The following is a 21,974-nucleotide window of genomic DNA, read 5'->3' on the forward strand; positions in this document are numbered from 1 at the left end:
ATATATATAATATAAATATAAATATATATATTTTTAAAAGTAGGCTCCATAGCCAATGTAGAGCCTAATGTGGGTCTTGAACTCAACCTTGAGCTCAAGACGAGAGCTGAGATCAAGAGTCTTGACACTCAACCAACTGAGTCACCCAGGCACCCCTATTATCTGATATTTTTATTTTATTTTATTTTTTAATGATTTTTTATTATATTATGTTAGTCACCATACAGTACATCCCCGGTTTCCGATGTAAGGCTCGATGATTCATTAGTTGTGTATAACACTCAGTGCACCATGCAATACGTGCCCTCCTTACTACCCATCACCGGTCTATCCCATTCCCCCACCCCCCTCCCCTCTGAGGCCCTCAGTTTGTTTCTCATATTTTTAAATGACTGCTTTGGCTTCTGTGTGAGAATAGGCTAATGGTGAAATTTTCAAGCAGGAAGACATGAATGGAAGGCTACTGAATTGATACAATCTTCACCTCTCCTATGTTATAGATCAGTATATTTAAGTGCTTACTGACCATGTTCACTTGGCTGTAACACAATTCATCATGTTCAAAGACTAAACATCCTCACTTCTCAGCTCCCTATTCCAAAGTTGCTCTTTCTTTCTATAACCTCTATCTTGGCAAAGACTCATTTACCCAAGAGAGGAGCCACCTTTGACGTTTTCAAGGCTTGATTTTTTGAGAGCAGTATAAGTAAGGTTCATAGCAAAATGAAAAGAACAGAGATTTTCCATCTGTCCTCTGCTTCCATGCATGTATACCCTTGTCCATTATCAACATTCGCCCCCAGAGTAGTCCTTTGTTACAATTGATGAACCTACGTTGACACATCACAATTACCAAAGTCCATAGTTTACAGTTCAGTCTTGGTGTTGGGCATTCTGTTGGCTTGAACATATGTGTAATGACATGTATCCACCATTATAAAGTCATACACAGCATTTTTTCTGCCCTAAAAATCCTTTTTGCTCCACCTCTTCATCCCTCCTCCACCCCTTCCTCCACAGTTTGGCCTTTTCCAGAATGTCATATAGGTAGGTATATATAGTATGTAGCCTTTTGAGATTGACTTCTTTCACTTAGTAATACGCATTTAAGGTTGATAGCTCATTTCCTTCTAGCACTGAATCAATCATGTTCCCTTGTTTCAAGGTACCACAGTTTATCTGCTCATCTTGATTTTTTTCCAAGTTTTGGAAATTATGAATAAAGCTCCGAAAACATCCTGTGAAGATTTTTGTGTGGACATACGTTTTCAACTCCTGTGGGTAAATACCAAGGAGTGGGATTGCTGGGTCTTGTGGTAAGAGTATGTTTAGTTTTGTAAGGAACCCCCAAACTGTCTTACAAAGTAGCTGTACCATTTTGTATTCTCACCAGCAATGAATGAAAGTTTCCTTGGTTCTGCATCCTCATTAGCATTTGGTGTTGTCAGTATCCCAGATTTTGGGCATTCTAATACATGTAGAGTGGTATCTCGTTGTTTTAATTTGAATTTTCCTGATGATACATGGTATGGAGCACCTTTTTTTATATGTTTATTTGCAATCTGTGTATCTTCTTCAGTGAGGTGTCTGTTAAGGTCTTTGGCCAATTTTTAAAATGGGTTTGTTTACTTATTGCTGAATTATAGGATTTCTTATAAATTTTGGTTAATAGTCCTTTATGAGATGTGTCTTTTGCAAATATTTTCTCCTAGTCTATGGCTTATCTTCTCATTCTCTTGATATTGTGTTCTGCAGAGTTTTTAATTTTAATGAAATCCAGCTTATCAATTCTTTTTTTGATGCACTGTGCCTTCAGTGTTATATCTAAAAGTCACTGCCATACCCAAGGTAAACTAGGTTTTCTCTTATTCTACCTTCCATGAGTGTTATAATTTTGCGTTTATTTACATTTAGGTCTGCGTTAATTTTTGTGATAGGTATAAGGCCTTTGTTTTGATTCTTCTTCTTCTTCTTCTTCTTCTTTTTTTTTTTCTTGGATATGGATGTCCAATTGTTCTAGCACCATTTGTTGAAAAGACTATCTTTGCTACATTATACTGACTTTGTCCCTCTGTCAAAGATCAGTTGACTGTACTTTTGCGAGTCTGTTTCTGGGTTTGCTGTTCTCTTCCATTAATCTGTTTGTTTATTCTTTCTCCAACATCACATTGTCTTGATTACTGTAGCATTCTAGTAAGTCTTGATATTGGGTAGTGTCAGTCCTCTACCTTTGTTCTCCTTCATTGTTGGTCTTGACTATCCTGGGTTTTTGCTTCTCCATATAAACTTTAGTATCAGGTTGTCCATAGCCACAAAATAATGTCCTGATTGGGATTGCACTGAATCCTTAGATAAAGTTGGGAAGAACAGACCATTAACATTGAGTCTTCATACCTTTGATTCTTCATGGTTTCCTTACCCTTCAGTCAAATTAAAGATAAAGCCCTTTAAGTTCTTCTTACTAGCACATAACAATTATTTTGATTTTGTCCACTGACTTTCACTGATTGCTCTGCTAATCTCTTTTTTTTGTTACCCTTTAATACTCAATATTCTAGCAGTTCCTTGATAGAAGGGCAACATGTGATTCTTTCATTGCTTTCTGACTTTCTGAAGGTACTGCTTAGCCACTTCCTTGCCTGACCTGGGCAGCCTCTGCCCAGTCTCACTTAAGTGATTGATAGGAAGGCAGTATGTGCTACTGTAGTCCAGTCAGACAGGTTTGAGCTGAATCCCAGACCTATGGATCAGTTAGATGACTTCAGATAATCTACCTAATAACTGGAAGCCTCATTTTCTTTATCTTAAAAAAAAGGCGAAAGCATACCCATGTATTAGGGTCATTTCTAGTGTTAAAGTTTGTATTTCTAAGGCTCCTATTAGATGGTAATTGCTAAATAAATAATAATAACATTTTCTCTAGAACACATGCTCTCAGGAAGACAAGGGAAGGGATTTAACTGGTCCATAGTTTTTATTAGGCCTCTGTCTTTGTGTCGTACAGTTTTATGGGTTTTGCCAAATGCGTAATGCCATGCAGCTACCGGTACATATCGTACAGAATAGTTCCACTGCCTTGAAGTCCCCTGTGCTTCATCTGCTCATCCTCTACCCCACCCCAAACTTCTGGTGACCACTGATCTTTTAATTGTCTCTACAGTTTTTGCCTTGCCCCGAATGTCATATAGTTGGAATCACACAGGATATAGCTTTTTCAGACGGGTTTGTTTCTCTGAGCATTTGAATGGATGGTTTTAATGGAGTCATTGTACAGATTTTCAACTTCCACATAAACTCTTTATTAATATTGATCTGACTAAGAGCAATGCTTTATTCATAACAATCTTTCTCTTACTTTACAAAAGAAAGGCACACTTTCATCCATCCCAAATCCTACTATGGTACATTGCCCCACAGTCATAGAAAATTTAACAATTTAAAAATTTCAATTAATGCCTTAAATTTTTGTTGCAGAGAAGTATGATAGAGTAAACAATGAAAAACTTAATTATGAAATATTTTGCATAAAAATTATATGAGAGAATGAGATTGCAATAAAGGTCAGGAAAATAAAATAGTAATGTAGAATTTTCAGCTGTTAGAAGAAGAATTTATTGGGGCACTTGGGGTGACAGTTGGTCAAGTGTCCGACTCTTGATTTCAGCTCAGGTCATGATCTCATTGTGAGACTGAGTCCCATGTAGGGCTCTGAACTCAGTGGGAGTCTGCTTGAGATTCTCTCTCCCTCTGCCCCACCCCCGATTCATGCTCTCACTCCCTTCCCCCCCCAAAAGTTTATTATTTAAATAGATAATAGTTTTCTTAAATTACTGTGGATTTAGAGTCCATTGAGTATTTTTATAAGTTTTACCTTAAATTGTCAGTATTTCAATAGGGTAGAAATTAAATTCTCTGCAGGTACCTATTTTACCACAGATGAAAAATTGTCAATGTTAACTTGCTAATGTGTGAGTAGTTCCATAATTTAAAGGTCTTTCAAGGGTCTATAAGCAGAAATAGTTGAAGACTGCTAGCATGATGTATAAAACCCATGTTTTTAAACCTGGTATATAAAACCTTTCATCACTTTTATCCTTCTAGTCCTTTAAAAAAAAATTAACCATTTCCTGCTCCACATTGTATGCTCCAGCAAGAAAAACTACTTGAAGTTCTATACCATGCTTTTTCCTGCCTGTTTGTCGTTGCTGTATCATTCTTTCCCATCTTTGCCTCACTGCCTCTCACCCTTGCTATAATGTACAGAAGTCTTGATTGAATTCCCCTGGAACCCCCCCTTCATATTGGATGCGATGCCTGGGCTCCAGTACTTCTTACACTCTGCTAGTCTCTGTCGTCCCATGAACACAGTTTTGTCATTAGCTTGTTTTTCTCTGATATTGGACTGTAAGGATTCTGAGAGTAGGAACTATGTTTTATCTTTGCCTCCTCAGCAGTTAGCTGTATACCTCTTCTGGGAATAAGTTAATTAGTTGGGCAAATATTAATTATTGAATGAAACAAGGGTGGATTTTCATTGTTAGAAAGTGAATTCTTGCACATAACTTTTTTCAGGGAGTCAAACTGTAAAAGACTACTTTTGTTTTATGTTAGTTAATTTTCTGGCTATAATATTTGCCCTGCCTGGCAAGGTTTTTAGTAAAATGTCACACGAAGATAGGATTTTGAACATAAGAATGAGTTTAACGATCACTCTTGTAATAGAAGGAGCACAGACTGGGAGCAGTAGGGCAGACTCCAGGTTTGGCTCTGCTGCAAGCTTGCCATGTGACCGTGGATAAGTTAACCAGCCTGAGGGGTTGGTTTTCTTATCTGTAAAATGAGTAAGTGACCAGATTATTTCTAAGGTTTTCTTTACTCTTGATTTACTGTCAAGACACAAACTTTCAGTAGAGCAAACATATAATTATTCTAGGCAAGAAGGATAGAAAATATGGACTTGATTTATTTTCTAATCATTCATACTGTGGACATTATATGTGGTATATACAGATAGTGCAGACCTTGTATGTATCACCTGCAAAATATATAGCGTCACGGCTTAGGTTTTATCCTTACACTAAAAAAATAAACTAAAATAATTCAAATTGTCATGATCGAAAATTTAGAAGTAGCTAATATGTTGAGTCATATAATTTTCAGATTATATTTTAGCCTCTTTCACCAAATATATAATTTGATCTGATTAATATTATACTTTTCAGTGCCTTTCTGTCATTCTGGAGATGAACTCATCTGTGTTGAAACATTTCTTTGCGACCAAGTACTCAGTTACAGCAGCCTTACCCAAAGAGAAGCAAAATCAAAAACAATTGTAAAAATGCTTGCCTCTGTGTTTTGGCCACTCATAACATGCAATAGTTCAGTTTTATAAAGCTTGATTGAATGAAATTTAGGTATAACTTTTATAAAGGGCTTGAGGTGATGTTGTTTGGCCGAAACAAAGGCAAATGTTTCCTTTCTTGTCTTTCACTTCACCCAGCCCCCCCTCCCCCTTTTCTTCACCTGCTTGAGAAAAGCTATTTCTTCAGACAAACCTCATAATTGCCCTTCTGTGCCTGATTCGGGCCTCAGGAAAGGCCCATAGCATCTGTAAAGCTGGCAGCAAAATGGTATTTCCAGGCAGGCACAGGGTTGCTGGGTAGTGAGCCAATCCACAGCTTTGTCTGAGCAGCTGAGAACTTTGCCGGAGTATTACCACGGTGTTCAGTAACACAGACCTGTGCCATGAGCAACTAAAGCACTGAGCAAGTGTCAGGGTCAATATTTATAGACCACTACGTAGCTGCCTTGCAGAGAGAAAACCGGAGAGAAACACGCACACAGAGGGCAAGGAAAGACAGACTGCAGTGGGGAGAACAGTAATCTCCAATATTTTTGCTTAAAAAATTCTTTTTCACTGTCAGGTTCAAACTTCTGCTGAATCATAACCATTCACCGCTGAGCTATGACAAGAGAGGAAACAAAAAGTTAAACGAGCAAGCCTGCCCTAAGTGAGAAGGTAAGTAATTAGCCAGTTCAGTCTCACTGTTCCTCGTGAACTCTCTGTCCCTGTTGGCTGCTCTGCGCTGGCGAGCAAAGGGCTGTGTGGCATGTTAAAGCTATCAAGGAGGGGCTGCCTGCTGTTTAAGAATGTTCTTGGTGGTCGTGCAGTTTTCTGCACTGCTCTGGAGAATGCTGTGTGCCTTCAGGGCACACTGAGATACGGGGGTGGGGAAAGGTGCTCTACCACTGATTTCGTGTTGTGTCCCATCAGCAGCTTTCTGTTTCTTCCTTCCGACGAACTCGAAGTCTTCTGATGGGTAAAGTCTTGTGTGCTTTTGTATCAGGATTAAAGCAGGGCTATATGACTGAGTTTACAGTCGTGAGTGGTGCAGAAATGGAATAGGGGAAAAGTCCAGATGAACGTGTGAAGATGTGGTAGGCTTGTCAGTGTAGACGCCGTGAACGTGAGCAACATGGGTTCTTTTTAAAAGCAAGCCCAGGACCTCTGACAGTGCATGAAAGTGAATCAAGGACTAGCTTTGGGAACAGAGAGAACAGGGAGTGGTGAGAAGTGAGAATTCGGAATCCAAGATGCAGATTAGTGTTGGGGAGAGTTTATCTCTCCAAGGGACTTGCTAGTTGGTTCTTTACAGAAAGCGATTCCCTACTGAAGTCATTAAACGACCATGTCTTGCTGACATAGGTAGTTTGTTTTCCTTTCATCACATTTAGCACTTTGACATGTTTCTCTGCATGTTCACCGTGCTGTGGGATGTTCATTTATTTGTCATTGTTTTGTATATCCCAGGTTAATATTAAAAGCAGAGGTGCTGAAGAGGACAGAAAGAGTTTGTTTTCCATTATTTTCTGATGTAGAACACCCACACAATTTATAAACTTCTGTGGTTTATGTCTACTACACATGGCATGGAAAGTAACTATTGCTTTGCTGGAAGTAGGGCGTTAACTAGGTGAAACTTATCTACTGACGTAGTGAAAGCTTCCCTGTCATTGGTTTTTAAATTATGGCACTATAAGCGGTAGCATGATATTTAAAATTTTTAGGTTGGGTTATAGAAGCTGATTATAGTTCCGAAGGGATTTTCTGTATTACACGTTTGAGTTAAAAACAAAGATAATACTCAGTTCTCTTACAGAGCTTAAACTGTAGGCCAAAAAAGATACAAGGAAAAGCTAATACTCTGGCACACATTTTGTGTTAGGGCTAGTATTCAGAAATCAGCTCATTCTAAAATAGAATAAACCACATCCAAAACAGCAGGTGGAATAGGTCTAAATGTAAAGTAAATATCTTAGGAAGCCAATTATAGAATATCACTTTTATTGAATCTCATGTGATTTCCCAAATAATGCAAAATGTTTCAAAATCAGTTCTATTAATTCAGAAATGCCTTAAGGGTAATCTCACATCTAAATTTAAACTGTATTTTAACATTCATTTAATGCTTGTTTTAGCCTCTGAATCAAGCTTTTTCTTTGTCCTTTTCAAGTTCTGCCTACCAGTTTCTTAATGGGTTTGATTTAGGTTTTGGACAACAGTATGTTATTTTGAAAATGCAGCTGTGATTGATCTAGAATGGGCATTCCTCAATTAAATTTTTCTTTGTTACTGCCTTTGGGTAATTATAATCAAGATTATAATTTCAGTTCTTTATTCAGTATCTTTTGTTTACTTTATATGTTGTATAAATACATGATATTACTTTCTTACAGTTTTTTTTTTTTCTGATTTTATTTTTATTCCTTTTGGTATCTTGTTTCTGAAATACCCTGTGGAAACTGTGGGCAGAAAGCGGGCCAAATAAAATTAGTACAACAAAAGAAAATTGTCCCTTTAAACAAGAAAGCAAAGAGAAAATTGTGACATTGGTTGACAGTGTCTTAAATGGAATGTATTTTGGTTGAAGGCTGGTCAAGCATTTTAAGACTTGAGATACCTTCTCAATATTATTTTTGGCTTTAATGTCAATTCTGATAGTGGTTACTTACCATATTTATGAACAACTATTATATATATATATATATATATATATATATATATATATATATATATATGTTTTATATATAGGCATATTATAAAGAAAGACTATAAGACCTTTTTTTTTATTACATTAGTCACCATACAGTACATCCCTAGTTTTTGATGTAAAGTTGCATGATTCATTAGTTGCATATAACACCCAGTGCACCATGCAGTACGTGCCCTCCTTAATACACATCACCGGTCTATCCCATTCCCTCACCCCCCTCCCCTCTGAAGCTCTCAGTTTGTTTCCCAGAGTCCATAGTCTCTCATAGTTCATTCCCCCTTCTGTTCACTCATTTATGGAACATAAGAAGTAGGACGATCGGTAGGAGAAGAAAGGGAAGAAGAAAGGGGGGACGGTAAACAGAATATAAGACCTTTTGTATCATGTGTTAACTGTCTGTTGAAGTAAGATGAGTGAATTTAGCTTGAAATACTAATATTAACCTCCTATACTTCCAGTGGCTCTGCCACATTACCCTTAGAAGGATCAGTCTCCCACCCCAGGGAACACTTTGCTTTCCTGCTAAAGCCCTCTCATTCCTGGCTCTCTATTTCTCATAGATAAAGGTCAGTCCTCTTTTTACAGTGAGATTCTTCTTGATTGAGCTGCTACTTTTGTTCTGTATTGGTCTTCTGCTATCCTTCTGGGTTGTTTTCCATCCCACTCGTGCTTACCCATGAGAGTTCCCCCTTCACTCTGTTTCATGCTCCAGCAATATCGAACATCTTGTATTTCTCAAAACAATCTGTACTGTTTTACTCCTCTCTGGAGTTGTTTATGTTGCTTCTGTCTTGAAAACCTTCTTCCTGATCTTTGCCTTTCAGCCTCAGTGAAGGCATCCCTTTCAGGCACCCTGCTGGTCCACTGTCAGCTTCTTTGGTGTGGCCTCCGGTGTAGACCTCTTGTCACGGCACTTTACAAAGTCTTATATAATGTTTTGTGCTTCCTTATCCACATGAAGTTATAAGCTACTTGTAACTCATTCTTTGATGTTCCTCCAAGACCTAGCATTCAATAGATACTCAAGAACTTGAACTAAAGAAAAACTTAACTATATTTATTTTAAACTCACTTTTCTTTACAGACTTTCTTATATTAATGCATTTCAGAACTTTGATTAATTGCATTGAAGGAAAGCCCCTCAAGTAAATGGTAAAGGCTTTTGAAAGACTGGCAATGTTTTATTTATTTATTTATTTATTTATTTATTTATTTATTTATTTATTTAAAGATTTTATTTATTTATTTGACAGAGAGAGAGAGAGAGCACGAGCAGGGAGGAGGGGGAGAGAGAGAAGCAGGCTCCCTGCAGAGAGCCTGAGCTTGATCCCAGGACCCTGGGATCATGACCCGAGCTGAAGGCAGACACTTAACTGACTGAGCTACCCAGGTGTCCCAAGACTAGCAATGTTTTAAAAAGTTATTTTGTTTCTCTTACTACCACCAGTCACAGCAGTGTGTGTATGGGTGTTTATCCGTGCAAGTAGATATCCTTTGAACCCATAAAGTTATATTTGAATAATAAAAGTCCAAAATTATATTGGTTAGCACATAAAAATTCAGGATATATAGCTCAAAGATGTTGTTTAATTTGATGAAATCTATCAATGAAATCAGCTAGTTGCTGCTTTCACATGAATTCCTATGTTACATTAAATGATGTCCTAGCAAGCTGAAGACGGTGTTACACCTTTCAAAAAGCCCAGAGAGAATATTTGGAGAGACTGGGTCCATCTTCCTGTATCCTAGAAAATTACAGAGTAGAATGGCTCTCAGTGTGACTGATGAACGTACTTCCTAATTTTATCTTCTGTTTTAGAGATAGTGATTTCAGGAAATAACAGAAAGTTGTGGCTTAAAAATTTTCAAACCTGAAGGGTGATATTCCATTTCAGTCAGAAGGCTTTGCTTCTCAAAACAGAAATGTTGAAAGAAAAGAATGTCAATGTTTAAAAAAGTAGTTGAGAAATAGCAGCTGTTTCTTTTACTTTTGATAGTCAATAAAAATAAAATTTATTTTGTCTTTGTGTTTTATTTCCTCACCATACATGGAATACTTATTTTGTATATGAAATATTTTGTGTATCAGAAACAAATATAAAACTTTATGGACAATTTAGAGTAATTCACAACTTTTCTTATTTTGATTTTTACGTCTTAGTATACACAACTAGCAGTTTCCACTACTGTGGAAATCTTATAAATCTCTTCCACACATTGAATATGACTCTTTTGTTTGTTTAACCTTGAATTGTATCTGTCTTAGGAATGAAAATAAGATTGATATTTTCATAAGAACATTTGGAAGACTTTTAATTGTTTGAAATGGACCATAATTCAGTCTGGAATTTCTCTTCAGATATATTTTGCCCATATACCTTTCCTGTAGTTAAATAGGTATGAGAGAAGGTGTCTCGAGGGTTATGATTATAAATTATATGTCTCACTGGTGTATCAAATAATCTTAGTATTGTAAAACTGAAAGGCCGTGTGTGTGTGTGTGTGTGTGTGTGTGTGTGTGTGTGTGTGTGGTTTTTTTGTCATGGACACAGAAATGTACTTACTTCCTGTCAGCCAGTGATGAGAGAAACCCAGGAGCTTGCCTCAGTATTAAAAGATTATGGCAAAACAAGCTAATAGAAGCAGAAAATACCCCCACCCCATCAAAGAGATTGAAAAAGTTTATGGTTGGAGTGAGGAGTAAAGGATTTTACCGGTATATTAAAGTCTTACTTTATTATTTTTAGCAGCTTACCTTTCCAGTCAGTTTTTCTATAGCTATGCATGGCATAGAATTCATAGAACATGAGAACAGAAGAATAAATTAATCACAAAGTTGAAACTTAAAGCTCTTCTACTTTACCTATTTCATTTTATAGATATGGGTGAATGTGGTACAAAGAAGTAATGCAATGTATCAAACATTAGCTTTTAAAGTGGCTCGTTAAGATTTTGATTAAAAAGAAAAAAGAAATGTGCAATTATAAGGCCAGTATTTTATCACTGTGGCTCTTCTGGTCCACGTCTAATCTGCTTTATTGTTATTCTGTATATTGCATCTAAAGCCTAAGCTGTCATATCTCTGTGTTTTGTATTGTATTAGACTCCTTTGCATTATTGCATAACTCCTGAAAGTTGAAGCTAATAATTACTGGTGGGATATAGTATTTTTCCACTCATAACCATAGCTTATACATATGTGTGTGTATTTTATTATTATTATTTTTAAACATCTTATTTATATTTGAGAGAGAAATAGAGCATGAGCAGGGTGGAGGGGCAGAGGGAGAGGGAGAAGAAGGCTCCCCACTGAGCAGGGAGCTAGAGGAGGGGTTCAATCCCAAGACCCCTGGGATCATGACCTGAGCTGAAGGCAGATGCGTAACTGACTGAGCCACCCAGGCTCCCTATATTTTAAATGGCAGATATCCTTTCTAGCTTTCCTGATTTCTCCCATTGTCTTTGGTTGTCCCACCAGATTTTCCCCCATAACTATTCTTCTTTTCAGTACAACATGGCAGATAATCCTGAAGCAAAAGACAGAAACTGCAAAAACAAATTTTTATACTTTGATTATATCTAAAGGATTCTAACAGGAAATATATGGTTATATTTTGTTTTATAACTTCATTTTTAAGTTGTTTGTTCTAAATTACAGTTGGAAAAATCTTGATTAAAACAAAAGAACCAGGGTGCCTGGGTGGCTCAGTCGGTTAAGTGGTTAAGTGTTGGACTCCTGATTTAGGCTCTGTTCCTGATCTCAGGGTCAGGAGATCCAGCCCCGCTTAAGATTCTCTCTCTCCCCCTCCCCTTACCCCTCCCCCCTCCCTTTCTAACAAACAAACAAAACCAACAAACAAACTCCAAAAGAAGGAGACTTGATTTTCCACATTACATTGACTTTTATCTAGGGCTTTAAAAAATATATAAACAATTAAAGGGTGGGGCAAACAAGCTATTTTGGTCACCTCATTTTCCAGTAAGACTTTGCTCCTCTATTCCTGTCCCCTGCACTTCCAGAGAAATTAGGGTTCTTTGGGCCCTTCCATTCTTTTTAATAAAGTTTCTGGAAAAAATCACTTATATACTTACGGATGAAGGAGTTCTTGAGTATATACTTGAAGGTTGTTCCAATCCTCAGCCTATGATTTCTCTTTTCAGTTCCTTCACAGCAAAATAAAAGTGACCATCTCTACCCACCTCCCCAATCTGAAAAAAGTCTGATTACCCCTTAGTGAACATTTTCCATTGGATTGATACTTTCTACTTCAAATAAATATTATGTATCTTTTCACACTTGCCCGTTAAGAGATTTATAATTTTAAAATCTTTCCTAAAATGGGAAAGTGGTAATTTTTTATTTTTAATTACTAGTGAACTTAAATCTGAAGAAATTATTCATTATTAACATTTTATTCTTTATCATTGCTCTATTTATATACTTATTCTTTTTTATCAGAGGCTGTATTTCTCTTACTGATTTAGAAGAGTGCTTTTTTTAAAAAAGAATCAAAAGATCTTGATTCTTTAAAGTTCTATTAGTTGTAACTGTTTTCATAGGCTTTTGTTACTTTTTGTTTTTCTTTTATGTTTTGAAACTTAAGTATGTTTTGAAATCTCTTTATTAAATCTAATCAATATTTTCTCCATCTCCTTTGAAACTTAGAAAACTCTTTTCTATCCAGAAATAGGAAAAATATTTTTCTAGATTTTATGGTTTAATTTATTTAACTGTTAATGCTATGATACACAAGGACTTCAGTTTTTTTGTTGAATCATTATTCCCCTTTCCCACTTTTTGTGAAGTCACCTTTATCTTGTATTTCTGTGGTACAAATTTAAATCTTTTATTACCTCTTAATTTATATGGCATTTGAAATTTTATCTCTATCGAACAAAAGTTCATGTTTTTTAAAAATTTTTTTATTTAAGTATAGTTGACACACAATGTTGTATTAGTTTCAGGTATATATAGTGATTCAACTTCTCTGTGCTTTATGCTATACTCACCAGAAGTGTAGCTACCATCTGTCACCGTACGACACTATTACAGTATCATTGACTGTGCTCCCTATGCTATGCCTTTTATCTTTTATTCCTGTGACTTATTCATTCTGTAACAGAAAGCCTGTATCCTCCACTCCCCTTCACCCATTTTGCCTATCCCTCAACCCCCATTCCCTCTGGCAGCCACTAGTTTGTTCTCTGTATTTATAGGTCTGATTCTTTTTGTTCATTTATTCATTTATTTTGTTTTTTAGATTCCACATATGAGTGAAATCATATAGTTTTATCTTTCTCAGTCTGAGAAAGTATGCTAAGTATTCACTTAGCATAATACCCTCTAGGTCCATCCATAGCATCTCGTAAATGGCAAGATCTCATCTTTTTTTTTTTAATGGCTGCATAATGGTTGTGTGTGTGTGTACACACATATACCACATCTTCCTTTAACATTTGTCTATCCATGAAAACCAAAGTTGCTTCCATATCTTGGCTATTTTATTTACTTATTTTAAATTTTTATTTTTATTTCAGTATAGTTAACATACAGTGTTATTAGTTTCAGGTGTACACTATAGTGATTCAACAATTCTATACATTACTCATTACTTACCAGGATAAGTGTAGTCTTTTTACTCTCTCTCTTTTATTTTTCTTTCCTTTTTAAGAGAAAGAGCACAAGCATGGACAGGGGGGCAGCAGAGAGAGAGAATCTTAAGCAGGCTCAATGCCCAGTGTGAAGCCCAATGTGGGGCTCAATCTCACTACCCTGAGATCATGACCTGAGCTGAAATCAAGAATCGGATGCTTAACCGATTGAGCCACCCAGGTGCCCCAAGTTAGGTGTACTCTTAATCCCCTTCACCTATTTCACCCATCCCCCCACCAACCTCATCTCTGGTAACCATCAGTTTGTTCTCTATAGTTAAGAGTCTGCTTTTTTGGTTTGTCTCCCTTTTTCCTTTGTTCTTCTGTTTTGTTTCTTAAATTCCATATATGATGAAATCATGGTATTTGTCTTTATCTGACTGGCTTATTTTGCTTAGCATTATACTCTATAAATCTATACATTTTGTTGAAAATGACATGATTTCATTCTTTTTTATGGCTAAGTAATATTCCATTGTGTGTATAAATGTGTGTGTGTATGTGTTTGTATGTATACATACATATGTATATACACACACACCCCAACTCCTCTTTATTCATTCATCTATCGATGTACATTGGGCTACTTTCATAAATTAACTAATATAAATAATACTGCAATAAACATAGGAGTGCATATACCTTTTTAAATTAGTGTTTTTGTCTACTTCGAGTAAATGCCCAATAATGAAATTACTGGATCATATGGTAATTCTGTTTTTAATTTTTGAGGAACCTCCATACTCTTTTGCACAGTGGCTGCACCAGTTTGCATTCCCACCAAGAGTGTAGATGGGTTCCCTTTTCTCCGCATCCTTGCCAACACTGGTTATTTCTTGTCTTTTTGATTTTAGCCGTTCTGACAGGTAGAAGATAATGTCCTATTGTGGTTTTGATATGCATTTCCCTGATGACGAGTGATATTGATCATCTCTTCATGTGTTTGTTGTTCATCTGTACATCTTCTTTGGAGAAATATCTGATCATGTCTTCTGCCCATTTTTAATTGGATTATTTTTTTTTGGTATTGAGTTGTTTAGGTTCTTTGAATACTAACCCTCTGTATTTTGATTATTTTAAATAATGCTGCAGTGAACATACAGAAGCATGTATCTTTTCAAATTAGTCTTTTTGTTTTCTTTGGGTAAATACCTAGTATTGGAATCGTTGAATCATATGGTATCTCTATTTTTAATTTTCTGAGAACCTCCATACTGTTTTCCATAGTGACTCCACCAATTTACATCTCCACCAACATTGCGTGAGGATTCCTTTTGTTAAATGTGATTTAAGGATTGGAACATGTTAGAATGTTTTTGGATTCAAGTTGTATGCTCCCTGAAATTATCGTAGACAAGAGAATTTGAATATATTACTTATATTAAAGCAGACCTAATAAAAATATGATTCTGTGTGAGAAATTATGCATTAATAATAGTTACCATTTATCAGGGGTTTCTAGATATATATCTGGCATTCTACCAAGAAATTTAACTAATATGATTTTGTTTAATCCTTTTAACATACCTTTGAATGACTTATTCTGATTTCTTTTTTTAGGATAAAGAAACTGAGACCTCAAAATGTAAAGTAGCTTGATTAACCTCACCTAGATAATAAGTGATAGGGTCATGATTTAAACTTAGCTCTGGCCAAAGTCCATCTTTTAAGAAAGCATTGTCAATTAGAGAAATCATGCTTTTTGCCATAAGTGGTAATAGATGTGAGTCTGTAAGGGTCAGGTACCAAGGACCTTCCCAACTTGCATCCATTTGTGGAAAAATGAGCTCAGGAACAATGATTTTCAAAGTCTCGAGACAAGTCAATAAAATCAGTGCTATGAGGAGCATTTTATTATTTGGGATTAGTGTTGAAGATATCAGAATCGTAGGGTGGACAGAAATAGTCCTATTATTTTTAAATCATTTCAGAAACAACTAAAAAAGTCTTTTAACTTCTTCAAATTGTAGTACTTCTATTGGTGTTATCATTTTCTTCCATTGCAAGCCAAGTTAACAGCTCTCCATCCTGTGCGTAAGACACAGCACCATTCCCTCCCTCACATCCCTGCTCGTGACCTTAGCAGGAAAATTGACAAGGAGCTGCCAGTTTAGCAGGAAGTGACTGTTCCATTTGAGTTCTTGTTTCTTAAACTGTAAGTTTCATTCAGGGGAGAAATGAGTCTACCAAACTGGCATCTTTTGCTATCATCTCTATTTTAAGTTGCTCGGTTGAGAGACTCACAGTGGTTGCTGTGGTATAAAACTTTGGTATTTAAAGCAGGAGAGGAAATTCTAGATATTTTGGCATCATTAGAACTTAGTATTTGTACACTAAATGGTTACCTGAAATGATGTAAAAGAGGATAGCTTAATTTGCTATGGATGGACATACCTTATAAATACAGTTGGTGTTTGTATATGTGTATGTGTGTGTCAACCTATGTATAAAGTTTATACCAAGACATCATTTACAGTCTTAATTGTTTATTATACATTTGGCCATCATGAAGTAACTTGTTTTGTTTTCCTCTGTAAGTCAAGGCAAATAATTTTGCCTAAAGATAATATAGGATTTTTTTCTCACCTTGGGTCACTCTGCCCTTTGTTGACACATTGGTATGTCTGTGGTAAAATTTACACTAAAGTCTGTTACAGTTTTGTTTTATAGCCCTGCCTGGGAACACTTGATAATAAATTAACCTTTTAGTTAATAAGCGGATTGTTGCTGTATTATTGCTTGGAAAATTAGTATCTGTGTTAATGAATAGTCTTAAAAATTCTAAATAGGTCATTCATATTATTCCTCTTTTTTTCAGTCATTTTTTTTTTTTTTTTTTAGTTTTCTGCTTTACTATAAAGATGATTAGAACTGCACATTGTATAGTTGGGACATAATAACATACATAATTTCATATATTAATTTCCCAGGTAAATATGTACTCTTTTTATATGTAAAATTGACTTCAGTAAGAGTCACTCTTTTTCATTTCTTTCTATACCAGTTTCAACTTCATCGGTAAATTATTATATCATTACTCACAGTGGTAATTTAGCTTACTAACCCTGAAACTTATTTCTGTGTTTATTGTCAGAGGCTTGTTGGCAAATCGAACTTGACAATAATAGAGAAGGAAAGCATGGTGACCTAGGACACTCTGTTCTATTGAAGTGATCTACAGTTCTTTGAATGTGTCAATTTTTGTTTATTTGTTTTAAATTGGCCACCATACAATCCATATAGTCATGAGTTACTCATTAATGCTCTACATGTAATCTTTAAAAATTATTGATAGAAATAGACAATTATTTAGAATGTTTTTTTTTTTTTCTTGTACTATTATAGTCTAAAGCAGATTGGTACAGCTCCCAAAGCACAACGTGAGCTTAAGATATGTCTGCTGAAACTATGTGTTCTTAAATAAGGGAGCTGGTTTTGTCATTTTGAAGCTGTTCTTACAGTGCACGGTCCCCCAGTGGAAAAGAAATGTGATATTTATACTAACATGATTTCAATTTCTTGATAGTCCAAAGTGCATATGATTTGCCTAGAGGTTGAGAATCAATTTCTTAAATTTTGGTCAGATTTTAATGAGATATTTTCTGTGATATATATGTTTCTGTTTATTAACTATATGTTATCAGTGGTATTAATTATTGCTTTTAGAGACATAGAGCATATTTCAGATCAGACATTAGTTTACAAACCCATAAGGCATGCAGAACACACAGATGGCCAACTGACCTTTGTACTTTTATCACATACTTACTGTAAGGTTGCTCATTTCTACGTGTAGGACAGTTCAAAAAATAGGCTGACCTGGGATGACCCGGTGGCCAGCACAGAGTCACCATTGAGCCACGAGTCAAGCAGGCTATCACTCCTTCTCACCCCTTATTACCATCTTCCTGCTCTCTCTCCTTCCGCCTCCCCTTCCTGCTTTTCCCGATTACTTTTTATCTTGTTCATAAATGTCTGTTGCATCTCAGCCAGTTATCTATCATACCAAGTTGTTACTGATTTGTTTTTAACTTCAGCATTTTCTTTATCTGTGGTCTTCCATCTATCACTCAATTATATCAGAAAACTCCTTTGTGCAACTTGAAGAAAACCTTTCTAATTTTAACAGAAATATTCATTGCTGGGAAGTAAGAGAAACTGGTATCATAAATGTTAAAATACAGCTAGTATATTTCAAAATTTCTGTAAAGTCATTTATTCTCTCATATTTAATGGTAACTTGGTCAATGTTGTATGTTAGGTATTTGTATATATGATAACAATCTCATTTAATGTTTATAACAACTCTGTGAGTTGGTTTTTATTATCCCTACTTTAAAGAGGAGGAAATGGAAATTCAGGGAGATTAAATAATCATGCCTAAGATCACACAGCTTGGAAAGTAGATGTGTGATTGGCACCCACCTCTTTCTGAGCCTAAAAACTTTGTGGTGTAGTGTATGACTTTCTTTTAAAATAGGTAATTTCAGCTTTCTACTCTTACAAATTTCTAAAAGTTAGAGAAGTAGCATGGCCTTGAAAGCTTTTCCCCAATGGGACAGCAGCCCAGACCAGAGCACAGCAGCTCCATTCCCTATGAAGAAGACAAGGCTCTGTTGATATTTGCAATCCAAAAGAGGAAATCTTAATTTTAGTATATTATTCGCATTTTTCTTACTTTCGTAACTTCATCAAAGTTTTTTTAATGCAAAGACTTAATAACAAATACATAGGAAAGTATGTTTTTCCAGATAAGTCCATGTGATACTCTAAAATGTGTTTGAGGCAGATTAAATCTTCATCCGTACTCTATACATTCTTTGATTTCGCTTAGACTCTGCTAGACTTTGTCATTAATTATCAATCACACTGGGATGGCATGAAGTTTTGGATTATGCTTTTACAAAAACATATTTTCATATTGTTTGGAGATGAGTTACTTGTAGATTAGCTTCTTACCTTTGTCTTGCTCTGCTTTTCAGGAACTTTATTAGAAACTACGTGAGGTAGGAAATGACATGTAAACAAATAAATTCTATTTTTAGTCTAGTTAAGGATCTTGTTTTTTTAAAGAAGATGTAGAAGAAATGAAAACTGGATAAAACTGACTTTAGGAATTATCTGTTGATTTTTTTCCATGACTGTCCTAGCCCCATATTCGTAAGATATAATTTAAAGTTATTATAAATTTTAACTCCTGTTTGTAAAGTGTTTTACATTTTAAAAACATTTCCACACCCAGTGTTTCTTTTGGTCTTTTGCTCCCACAAAAGCTTTGAAGCAAGTATATACATTTTATGAGTGGAGATATTAATGATAAGTGAGGGTGGGGTAAAGATCCCAAACTGAAAAACCAATATTTTGACCTTATCAAAGTAGTTATTAAACTTGATTAGTTTATAGTATATGAAAGTGTAAAGAAATAAATATATACTTATGTGATAACCCATCCCAGACACTAGCAGAAATAATGAATAGCAGGTGCAAGTCATTTAAGGAAAAAAAAATTATGAGAGTGTTAATATTGAGAAACTGTTATGAATTTAATTTAGTTGTTTCTGATATTGAGAAAAGAATTTAATATGATTTTAGCAGCAGAACACCTGTAGTGAGCTTGTGGAATTATGTGGGAGTCCAGTTGAGAACCACTGAATTATCACAAAAAAATTCTTTATCAGTATATAGTGTAATAGTAATATTTTCCTAAAGGTTTTCATAAGCTGTGTTGGTATGTCAATAAAGAGTTTATAAGGAACACAGACCAGTTTAAATAAACTACTGAATGTTGTCTCACACTGTATGGGGTAAAGTGATGACAGCATGACTATGGAGAGTTATGTAAACTATGAAAAAGTCATAAAAATGTGAATGGGGTGAATTTATCAAATTCATTTTCTTTTCCCAGCACTCTCTCTCTTTTATTTCTTCTCTCTCTCATCTTTCATGTAGTGATACACTGTAGGCTTCAGCTGCTTAATGCATCTGTCCATGGCAGACACCACCAGCCTATGGATCCTTTTTCCTTTTGAGTCCCAGTGAGCCATGAATCCACGCTGGCGACATAATTTGTGATCAGATATCCATATGGAAAATTAAAAATGATCCCTACTCCCCTCTTTCTATAAACAGAAACAAATTCGGTGTGGAAGACTCAACTATGAAAAACCATACTTTACAATATTTAGAAAAGGATATATTTATTATTTTAGGGTAAGATAGGAATTTCTTCAACTAGGTATAAACAGAGTGAATGTTAAAGAAGATGAATAAATTCAACAACATTAAAATGAAAAGAAGTCTTAATCAGAGGACACTCTAAAAGCAAGAAAGGATGAAAATTGGTTTAGTGTATAGAAAATATTAAAGATCCTATGAATCAGTAAGAGAGGTAAAATCAGCTAGTATGAACATGAGCAGGAATTAAAAAGAAAATCCAAATAGTCAATAAACATGAAAACTTGCTGAGCCTCATTGATAATTAGAGAAATGTAAATTAAAACTAGAGTAATATGCTATTTTATACTCACCGTGTTGTTAAAAATATAAAAATCTGAAGTATACCAAATGTTTGTGTAGATATGAAGCAATAGGAGCTCTCTTACACTGTTAATGGGAATGTAAATTGGTACAATAAATTTTAAGTTGCAGTTGAACCAAGTATATTCTTTTGCTCAGCAGTTCTACCCCTGGAAGTATATACTATAGAAAGTCTTGCTTGTATGCCTCAGGAAGTAGGTACAAGATTTAGTATTGTAGCCTTGTACATAATAGCAAAGCAAACAGCATAATAGCGAAAACATAAAAAACAATTCTGGAAATGATCACACAGAGTGCAGAACGGATAATTTAGGGAATATTTGTATACAGTGGAATTACCATATATTACGAAACTGAATGCATCTCAGCTATCTGTATGAATCCCTGAATCATAGTGTTGAATAAAAAAACCAAGTCGCAAAAAAACACGATGAACATGATTCTAGTCATACAAACTTTGATCAGAGGCAAAACTAATATATTTTTGTGGAATCATTTATGTGATCAAACTATAAGGAAAACCAAGGGGAAGGATTAAAACAAAATTGAGGGGACCTATTCCATCTAATAGGAGGGAAGGAGTTGAGTTCAGAGAGGAACCCAGAGAGCCTGGGTGTTGTATAAGTGAATGATCATTAAAAATATTAAAAGTAGCATTATTAACAACTATGTGTATTATTATTTTTCATTCCATATGCTGTATTTACTGCCCCTGTGACTTATTCGTTCTATAAGTGGAAGCCCATATCTCTCATTCTCCTTCACCTGTTTGCCCATCCCCCCTTTTTCCTTCCCTCTGGCAAGTGTCAGTTCTCTGTGTTTATGGGTCTGTTTCTGTTGTTTTTTTGTTTTGCTTTTTTATATTACACATGTAAGTGAAATCATATGGTATTTGTCTTTCTCTGACTTATTTTACTTAAAATAGTACCTTCTAGGTCCATTCATATTGTTGTAAATGGCAAGTTCTCTTTCTTTTTTATGGTGGAATAATATTCCATTGTGTATGTATATACCACATCTTCTTCATTCGTCTGTCTATGGATATTGGGTTGCTTTCATATCTTGGTTATTGTAAATAATGCTGTAATAAAAAATAGGAGTGCATGTATCTTTTCAAATAATGCCTTCATTTTCTTTGGGTAAATACCCAGTAGTGGAATTACTGGATTTTGTGGTGGTTTGGTTTTTAGTTTTTTGAGGAACCTCCATACTCTTTTCCACAGGGGCTGCACCAGTTTGCATTCCCACCAACAGTGCACATGGGTTCCCTTTTCTCCACATCTTTACCAACACTGGTTATTTCTTGTCTTTCTGATTTTAGCCATTCTGACACGTGGAAGGTAATATTTCATTGTGGTTTTGATTTCTGTTTCCCTGATGAGTTGTGATACTGAGCATCTTTTCATGTGTCTTTGGGCCATCCCCATGTCTTCCTTGGAAAAATGTCTATTCAGGTCCTCTGCCCATTTTTTAATCAGATTGTTTGGGGTATGTATATATGTATGTATGTGTTGAGTTATACAAGATCTTTATCTATTTTGGATATTAACCCATTATCAGATATATTGTTTGCAATTATCTTCTTCCATTCAGTAGGTTAGGTTGCCTTTTCGTTTTGTTGATGGTTTCCTTCACTGTGCAGAGCTTTGTATTTCAGTATAGTCCCAGTGGTTTATTTTTGCTTTTGTCTCCCTTGCCTGAGGAGAGATAGCAGAAACAGTACTTTGAATT

At 35.4% G+C, this 21,974-nt stretch overlaps 1 protein-coding gene across 5 annotated transcripts in view; it reads left to right on the forward strand.

Moving 5' to 3' along the window:
• Nucleotides 1-21,974, forward strand: part of BMPR1B (bone morphogenetic protein receptor type 1B) — a 380,630-nt gene that overhangs the window by 223,765 nt on the left and 134,891 nt on the right. For 3 of the 5 annotated variants that reach the window (XM_057309683.1, XM_057309686.1, XM_057309685.1), the window contains exon 1: nucleotides 5,705-6,019. The gene's annotated coding sequence lies outside the window, so the exon portion shown is untranslated. Of the gene's footprint in view, nucleotides 1-5,704; nucleotides 6,020-21,974 lie in introns of those variants that run through there. The other 2 variants (XM_026509697.4, XM_057309681.1) reach the window with 1 other exon arrangement.

The sequence above is a fragment of the Ursus arctos genome, unplaced genomic scaffold (assembly GCF_023065955.2).
Source record: "Ursus arctos isolate Adak ecotype North America unplaced genomic scaffold, UrsArc2.0 scaffold_9, whole genome shotgun sequence".
Taxonomy (NCBI): Eukaryota; Metazoa; Chordata; class Mammalia; order Carnivora; family Ursidae; genus Ursus; species Ursus arctos.